Source organism: Anoplopoma fimbria, chromosome 9 (genome assembly GCF_027596085.1).
Source record: "Anoplopoma fimbria isolate UVic2021 breed Golden Eagle Sablefish chromosome 9, Afim_UVic_2022, whole genome shotgun sequence".
In the NCBI taxonomy this organism is placed as follows: Eukaryota; Metazoa; Chordata; class Actinopteri; order Perciformes; family Anoplopomatidae; genus Anoplopoma; species Anoplopoma fimbria.
In genome coordinates, this window is record NC_072457.1 from 17,851,274 (window position 1) to 17,861,428 (window position 10,155).

Here is a 10,155-nt window from a genome sequence, read left to right on the forward strand (position 1 = left end):
TTATGAATACTTTTGGTAGCCTGATTAGGTGTTGATGCTTATGCTTTTGTACTTTCACAAGTGTAATATTTTGAGTGCAGAACTTTTTCTCTTTCTGCAACATAGTATTACTGATTTGAATTAAATAGAGATCTGAGTACTTCTTCCTCCTCTGCAATTTAAGATTAGTTTATTGAAAAATTAAAAGGGTTTATTTCACTCACACACACACACTTTTATATATATATATATAAAATATAGTTTCTGCTATCTAGTGCATGTACTGTTCACCTCTCCATCATCTGCTGCAATCTGTCTTTCTGTCTGAGCATAGATCCTGTTGTTACGCATTTAAACCATTATTCCAAAGAATCAACACTAAGTAGCCCAAATGAGTAACATTGTGCTTGAATCAAGTAACAACTCTTTGTTTGTAATAACAACTACCACTTATTGCTCAGAGGGAATTTTGCAATGAGGATTTCCATGAACTCTTTCCTCGATGTATGATCCCTGAACATGGACCACAACACAACTAAAGTTAGAGCTGTCAACAACCAACTTCATGAGCAGACGGAGGATTCAGCGTTAGAGACTGCCCAAAAGCGAGAGGGAAGGGAAGTCAATTCATCACTGTCATTTATTTAGACCTTTGGAATCCAGGGGCCAAATCTTTTGTTGGCAATATACTTCCATAGCTTGTAACAACCCCATGGCCTTTGTGTGTGTAGTGGATATTTAACTCTGGCCACCTCTAGCTCAAATGTAGCGCTTAACTGTATATCTCCAAATCTTAAATTGACTTGGATCCTGCAAAAATGATCCCTGTACTTGTAGGTTATAGCACTGAAACCTAGGAAAATAAAAAGTCTGAATGTCTGCACAAAGCACTCAAGCCCCTTTTATGAGCTATTCTAGTATTTTTCTCTAAATTATTCATAGACAACTTACTTGGGAGAAACTTAAGCAACCTAACAGTAATTGACTGGAATATAGAAAAAAAGTTCTGTGCTCTCTTTCCCTCCTCTGCCGAGGGTAGTTTGGACCACTTTGTCGAACAGAAAGGACACCCTTATAAATAGGGATGAGAAACTTAATGCGAGTCATTAAAGATGAAGATGTTAATTTCTGCATGGATATAACCTTTACAAGTTTCAGTGCCGAATATAATGATGCTGAAGTGAGTGATAGTGCATAAAGAATAGAAGTAATTATGCAGGCTATTTTACGCTTATTTATGTGCTGCCTAAAATAGCTGTGGTTGTGGTTGGAGCAGCAGCGGTGATAATGATGATGGCCACAGCAACTAACACAGACTGATCGTTTCACTGATTCATATCCATGCAGCCAGTGTACAGTCATCAGTTAAGGCATTCAGAGAACATAATATAATCCCAACAACGGTGATGATGAGTGTGTTACTCATGGGGCCGAGTCATCATCGTCCAGCTGATCTCGTATCCAAAGGCCTCTACTGTCCTTAACTAAAGAGAAGAGAGAGAGGCCACAGGGCCGTGTCATTACTGATGTGTACTGATGCTACGGCTGCTGACGAGAGTCCGACAGGGCGGTCTGGAATAGACTGAGGAAGGGGAGGTGGGGTGGCAGTTGGTTGATGGACTCTTTAAATCGTTCTTAGCCAGAAGATGCTTGGGAGCCCAGGGGAGAGAGAGAAGATTACTAAGAGATCAATTCCAAAACAGGGCTGGCTCTGCTGACATCTCAAGGTAGTGTACCGCAGTGTCCCCGTGGGCCACGGCTGCCAATACAGGCTGCTGTTACTGTGGATTTAGTGTGAAGGACACTCACACAGAGTCGAGGAGAGGCTTTTGGTAGAGAAAAATAGCAGAAGAAATACGCAGAATGCTACGGTGTTAACAAGGGTGGGAGTTCTACTGAGGCTAAATTACAGCAACACTAGATTAAGACTGCAACAGAAAAAAGAAGAAATGAGAATAATTGAGATTCTAGGTATGTTCATCTTGCATCACATTTTATAGTGTTCAAGAAGTAAGCAGGTAACTGGAGAGCCGATAAAATGAAACTGAAAGTACTCCAAGTCCACTGTGTTAAAAGGAATCACACCAGAAAATAGAAAAGAAGATTCATCTGTTTAAAAATACACATACGGCTAAACTCATGGGATCAAGTGCCAGATTATTTATGCAGTTAAGTGCTTAAGTATATGACAAAATAATCTCAAATCAGGATTCACTGTCTATTTTTTCTATGGCTTTCAGCCACATCTTGTGGTCTTCACCAGTAAATGCAGATGCTCAGCTGTTATGGAGTTGGCTCATTTGTAAACACATGAATTATGACAGCTGAGCCCACAACTCTAGATTCTAATGACGAGAGTGAAATATGGTTGAAAGCTCTAAAAAAAACGGAGGTGGATCTTGAGTAATTTGGTCTCATTTCCAACTCAAATACCAACAGTAGGTCAGTGCTCCTCAGCGTGTGCTACCAAAGCACATCCCATTAACTCTAATTCAAACCCATCATTATCCAACACATCCTCATACAAACGGGTCATATGATGGCTGAAAAGACCCGCCCTGTGTGGGCTGTAGTGGTCATTAAACTTAATCAGTCATGATTACGAGGATAACATACGAAATGATTTTGTGATATATCTACTGACGCAGTTTAATAAGTGAAATAGTCCCCACAAGGGGGTGGATGAGTCAAACAAACACAGGATTTACGTCCATGAGACATAAATCCATGTTATTGTCCCAAGGAAAGCTAAAAGTAATAGTGACATTTCTTCACAGCAGTCATAAGTCTTTAGTTGTTTAACGTCAACCTAAACCTTACTAAGTGATTTGTGGCCTTAACCTAGCTTCCAGTGAACACAGAAGTTTTTTGAAAATATACTATTCATGTAAGAATATATAAAAATACACATAGCAATGGACTCATGGGCTATATATAGGCCAATGTCTTCTTGATTAATTTTCTAATATTAGGAACTACTACTGTTTGCTCACTCTGTCCTTTAACATCAATCCATCGATATCATTTGGCGTGTATGCTAGTCTGTGAAAGGGCATTACATTTATCAAAGAACACAGGGAGAACTATTATAAATCTGATGTAACTATGAATTATAGCTGTGTTATTATGAAAGTTAAATTATGGGAAGAAGGAATTATGAGATTAAGATCATACCTCATAATGATATAAAATCACATACAAAACAAAGACTTCATTATTCTCATAACTACGAGAATTAACAGATTATAATTAACAGATACATTTTTATGTTGTAATGATTTTGGTTACGGTACACTTCTTTAGAGCTGACTCCCTCTTTTTGTCATTCACATGAGAGCATCTGAATGATTTTACTAGAACCTGACCTGAATAGCTCAACATAGAGTAAAATAAACTGCAGAGGCCTCTGTGAGTTTTTGTTTCAGTATGAGTAAGATGGAAAAAAATGTCAATTGCCCAAAAAGAAAATGATCTTTCTGACCTTTACATTATATATCTAGTCTCTCCTGCATGCGTCTGTGCACCTGAGCTGCCTGTCCCATTTAAATTAAAACTATGTTAAAAGTGATTTTAAGTTTTTGAGGGAAAAATATTCATCTATTCTGAATACTTTGTCATTCCTGGACAAGATGTACCACCTTTTATGTAGATCAGTGTCACATCAGGGTCAAGCAATTCTTCCCATTTGTTTTAAAATGCCTAAAGTAGATACTGTAAAGTTAGACTTTGCTACAAGAATACAAAAACGAAGGGCACACGGTGTATTTCTGTGTTCCCTTACAAACCTGTTAGTTAAAGCAGTGAGGCTTATTTTGCTGAATGATTATGGTAGATACCTTCAGCTTATAATAACTACCGTCTGTTTCATTTCGCAATATATTTCGTGGGCCACCACTGATAATGTCAGATTCAATGGCTCAAAGTTTTCTCTCTTTATTTATATAACTAAGTTTGTCCTTGTCCTTGACCGTAATGCTACATTCCACAGCTAGCATGTATTCCTGGGGAAAGCTAGCATTAGCATTAATTTGCAACCCTGTTACTGTAATTAGTCCTGTTCTATTAACAGCCGAGTGTAATTACAAGGACCAGAGCACTGCAGGAACTAGACCTTATTGTCAGGAGAGGAGAACTGAGAGATTGTTCCTTTAGCTGCAAGGTTCTGTGAGTGTGTGTGCGTTATGTTTCCTGTGTGTGTGTGTGTGTGTGTGTGTGTGTGTGTGTGTGTGTGTGTGTGTGTGCGTTATGTTTCGTTATGTTTCCTGTGTGTGTGTGTGTGTGTGTGTGTGAGTGTGTGTGCGTTACGTTTCCTGTGTGTGTGTGTGTGTGTGTGAGTGTGTGTGTGTGCATTATGTTTCCTGTGTGTGTGTGTGTGTGTGTGTGTGTTGTGTGTGTGTGTGTGTGTGTGAGTGTGTGTGCGTTACGTTTCCTGTGTGTGTGTGTGTGTGTGTGTGTGTGTGTGTGTGTGAGTGTGTGTGCGTTATGTTTCCTGTGTGTGTGTGTGTGTGTGTGTGTGTGTGTGTGTGTGTGTGTGTGTGTGTGTGAGTGTGTGTGTGTGTGCGTTATGTTTCCTGTGTGTGTGTGTGTGTGAGTGTGAGTGTGTGTTCGTTATGTTTCCTGTGTTTGTGTGTGTGTGTGTGTGTGTGTGTGTGTGTGTGTGTGTGTGTGTGTGTGTGTGTGTGTGTGTGCGTTATGTTTCCTGTGTTTGTGTGTGTGTGTGTGTGTGTGTGTGTGTGTGTGTGTGTGTGTGTGTGTGTGTGTGTGTGTGTGTGTGTTATGTTTCCTGTGTTTGTGTGTGTGTGTGTGTGTGTGTGTGTGTGTGTGTGTGTGTGTGTGTGTGTGTGTGTGTGTCTGGCATGGTGGGCCTGTGAAGTTGTTTTCTGTCTTTACTGAGCTTTGCATAAGCCAGGATTAATGCTAACTAAAGTAACCAAACTACAAACTGTACGGATGTCGCTGGTTTCATTTGGCGGTGTTGTTACCATGTTACCAGAATGATGTTGCAGCAGTGAAAGAGGGGGTGCACTCGTTTACTGTAGACACAGAGTAGCAGCAAAGTGCTTAAATCCTGATGACAGCATTTCTTCTTAAAGCCCTTTAACTACGACGTGGGTTACAATGGCAGAGTGGCTCTGTCTGTATGTCAGCATGCTGACTACACAGGAAGGGAAGCAGCTGCAAAAGCAGACTTAACTTTGTTGAAAACTTTAGCAAAATATATGAGACAATCATGTCTTGTCAAACTAACACGTCTTCAGTAAGTTTGTTCCTGACATTTAATCAGCTGTTTTTCTGCCGTGGAACCAAAAAACTGTAAGAAGAGAATGGACCAGTCCCAGTGTTCCCACCAAGGCCTTAAACCCTGAACCCTCAGGGACCTCACTGAGGTCACCCGGTGAACGGTTTAAAGTGAGCGAATGCAAGGGCTTGAAATGGTGTAAATACAAATTGGACAGCACTTTGTTGAGACATACCAAGTTACCTTGACAATGTCAGCATATGTTATGTACAATTGTGGGTTATTATTGTATAATGGTTGATGAATAATCCAGCTGTGTCAGATAGTCTCTGCTTTCGTGTGCTTTTATTTATAAATCCTTAATGTTTCTGGGTAAATTCAATATGCCAGGCTGAACAGCCATGTGCCGTCCTCTTTGTTTACCTTCCACTGGTAACCCCTTGTTTAACGTTACAACGCTATGAACTATGGGTAATTTCCTCCGGCAAAGTCTGCAGAAATGCCGACTCAGGGAAAGTGTTCATAAAGGGCTCAAAATGTCTCAGAGAGAGCCCTCCTGACGATGTGACAGTGGGACCGCCATAAACCCTCAGGACTTTGCAGGGACGCGCCTCAAAGTCCGTGAGTGTGGCTATTGTGATTGTGCCAATGTGTATCTGAGTGTAGTTATTTTTATTTATGCTTACACAGGACTGCCAAATTTACTTATTTTTAAATCCCTGATATTTTGAGCCACACTCAAAAGCCAGCATTTTGTAAACGGTATCCTCGTTCTTGCTATACAGCTATTATATTATATATTATATTATATATATACACTATATATTCTGTACTGAACTGAAAAAAAAATGTCAATACCATTGAATTCCCAAGTGACGTCCTGTGTAATATTAATTATATTAAGGTGGGGATTCCCTGCGGCTACAAGCAGCATGTCTTTATGATTTAGGAGTCCTTACAGTGCAGCATCTGCACTGTACAACCACCAATGTGTCCTACAGTTCTCTGCATAGATCACTACTGTACATCAACGCAGTGCATGTTGTTAAGTGGGAATGTTTTTCACGGACAGAACAAGAATTATGTCACTTGACTTTGTCTGGAATGAACCAATGAACCAACAGAATAATGCTAAATGGTAATGGACTTGTTCTTGTATCACTGGAGACTCATCAATGACGAATGTTGGGCTCATTCTTCCCTCTGTACAGCCACATGCATCTTACAATCCTTCTTAGCGTATAGTAAATACATCCTCCACCACACTTAATGACAGCAGAATCTCATCATGTCTCAACCGAAGCATGAAGAACTTAATCAATTTGTGAAATAGTACTTAATGTATCCATTCTCTGTACGCTGTTTCTTCATTCTTATTACAAAATAAATAGTGTAGGCCTAACGTGATAAATTGCCAAGAAATGGGTCCGAAGAAGGCTTTTTCGGCCGAAGAAGCCGAGGACATAAAAAGGTCTCTCGACTTCCTATCCGGCGAAGTAGCCGCGATGAGGAAACAGCAGAGAGACATCCTAGACCTGGCCGGGGAGATAAAAGTGTTGCGGATGCAGAGCGAGGAAAAGGATAAACGAATTATCCATCTGGAAAGCAGAGTGTCTGACCTGGAGCAGTACACTAGGATTAACAACGTCATCGTTACCGGGCTCCACGTTAAACCCCGGTCATACGCTCGGGCGGTGACCGATGACAACGGGGGGGAGCCCGGTGAAATGGATGTCAGCTCCACGGAGCAACAGGTGGCTGCATTCCTGCAATCGAAGGGGATTGACTTGGACTGCAATGCTATCGAGGCATGCCACCCGCTGCCCAGGAGGAAAACCAGCGACAATCCGGTGGTCATCATCAGGTTTGTTAACCGCAAACACAAGACCGCGCTGCTGAGACAGGGGAGGAAGCTGAAGGGAAGTAACGTGTTCCTGAACGACCATCTCACTAAAAACAACGCCGACATAGCCAGAATGGCTCGCAATTTGAAAAAGCAGGGGAAAATTCAGAACACTTGGACTGCAAACTGTAAAATATTCATTAAATTAAATGGTTCTCCCGAGGAGGCTAAAGTCTTGGTCGTCAAGCACATTGAGGAACTGGATAAATACCAGTGAATAAAAAACACCGCTCAACAATGACACAAACTCAAAGTGTTCGCTCTAATGCATCCGTAGACAGTGGCCAAATAACTCAGGGGATTATGAATAATGACACTTTGGAACTAAACACATTTGAATATACTGATCATAGTGCACTGGATTTGGAGCACGAAATAGACCCGGACAACAATTTTTTTTCTACCATCAACAACAACTGTCACTATTACACTGGGGAGCAGTTCAACCGGAGCATTAAGACCGTTGGCAAATTATCAATTATTCACTTCAACAGCAGAAGCCTGTATGCAAATTTCACTTCTATCAGGGATTACTTGGATACATTTTCACAACCATTCAATATCATCGCAATATCTGAAACCTGGCTCAATAAGGATAGAGAACTGGACTTTGACATGGATGGTTATGAACTTAGTTATATAAATAGACAAAATAAAGGAGGAGGAGGTGTAGCCATATATGTGGACAAGACATTAAATTTCAAGGTGCTGGACAGAATGACAACAGTGGTGGACAATGTTTTGGAATGTATATCAATAGAAATCTGCAAAGAAAAAAGAAAGAATTTGATCATTAGCTGTTTATATAGGGCACCTGGCTCTAATATTGAGGTGTTCAAAGATTGGATGGAAGACATTTTCTCCAACAAGGGTAACAAAACCATTTTCATCTGTGGAGACTTCAATATTGACCTTCTTAATCCAAATAAACATAAAATGACAGAGGAATTTATAAACACAATGTACAGCATGAGCTACTATCCCATCATTACCAGACCTAGCAGAATCACATCACATTGTGCCACTCTCATAGACAATATATTCACCAATGACATTGAAAACAATACACTAAGCGGACTATTGATAAATGATATAAGCGACCATCTACCAGTTTTTACAGTTTATGACAGGAACTATAAGATCAATAAGCCAGTCAATAATAATGATTACAGACGAGTTAGATCTGAAGAATCGATGATTGCTTTTAAAAATGAACTGCAGGCACAGAATTGGAATGAAATATATGAGAAAATAGACATTAACAGTGCATATGAAGAATTTCTCAGGATATTCAAAACATTATACAATAAAAACTGTCCAATAAGGAAATATACAAGAAAAATTAAATACTCTGAATGTCCATGGATCACGAAGGGCCTACAAAATGCCTGAAAAAAAAAATACACTGTACCTGAATTTTATAAGGCTGAAAACTGAAGATGCTGAGAACAGATATAAAACATATAAAAATAAGTTAACTAAAATCATAAGAACTAATAAAAAAGATTACTATAGGAATTTATTGGAAAAAAACAAAAACTATATTAGAGGAATATGGAACATACTGAACAGTGTTATAAAAAATGGTTCTGGACTCAGAAATTATCCTAAGTATTTTTTGGTTGATGATAAGGAGGAGTACAATATGGATGTTGTGGTCAACTGCTTTAATAATTATTTTGTGAATATTGGTTCGGACCTAGCAGAAAAAATTCCAGATCAAGGATCATCTGAGCAAAATATGGAAAAATTAATTAGTAGAAATGAGTTCTCTATGTTTCTCACAGCAGTGGACGAAAGGGAAATTGTTGATATTGTTTTGAATTTTATGGGTAAAAAATCAAATGATTGTGATGAGATAGATATGACTGTGGTAAAAAAAGTGATTGATGGAATAACAAAACCATTCACATACATCTGTAACCTTTCATTCCAAACGGGTACATTTCCAAACAAAATGAAAATAGCTAAAGTCATACCTTTGTACAAATCTGGAAACAAACACCACTTCACAAATTACAGACCGGTCTCGTTACTGCCACAATTCTCCAAAATTCTTGAAAAACTATTCAATAATCGACTGGACAATTTCATAGATAAACACAAACTGCTCACTGATAATCAATACGGATTCAGAGCAAATAGATCTACATCAATGGCCTTATTAGAATCAGTTGAAGAAATCACAAATTCTATGGACAAAAAACAACAATCAATAGGGATATTCCTAGATCTAAAAAAAGCATTTGACACAATAAATCATGACATATTAATAAAAAAACTGGAACGTTACGGCATCAGGGGTATAGTGGGCAACTGGGTGAGGAGTTATTTGAGTGACAGATATCAATTTGTGACACTTGGTGATTGTTCCTCTGCGTGTTTGGACATTGTTTGCGGTGTCCCACAGGGGTCAGTGTTGGGCCCAAAATTGTTTATTCTTTACATAAATGATATATGTAATGTATCGAATGTGTTGAAGCTTGTTCTGTTTGCTGACGATACAAATATATTTTTTTCAGGTGATGATTTATATCAATTAGTAGAGGCGATCAATTTTGAAATTAGTAAATTAAAATTATGGTTAGATAATAATAAATTATCGTTAAACTTGAGCAAAACAAAATTTATGTTATTTGGTAACGGCAGAACAAATGAACAAATAAAGATACAGATTAATGGCTTAGACATTGAACGAGTTAGTCAAATAAAATTCCTTGGGGTAACAATTGATGAGAAATTAAACTGGAAATCTCACGTAAAACATATACACTCGAAGTTGTCAAGAAGTATTGCAGTATTATATAAAGCTAAACAGGTTCTGGATCATAAGTCGTTACAAATCCTCTATTGTTCACTGGTTTCACCTTATTTAAGTTACTGTGTAGAGGTTTGGGGCAATAATTACAAAAGTACATTACATTCACTTTTTATTCTGCAGAAAAGAGCAATACGGACCATTTTCAATGTTGGGTATAGGGATCATTCAAACTCATTATTCATGCAGTCAAAAATACTCAAATTACCAGATCTG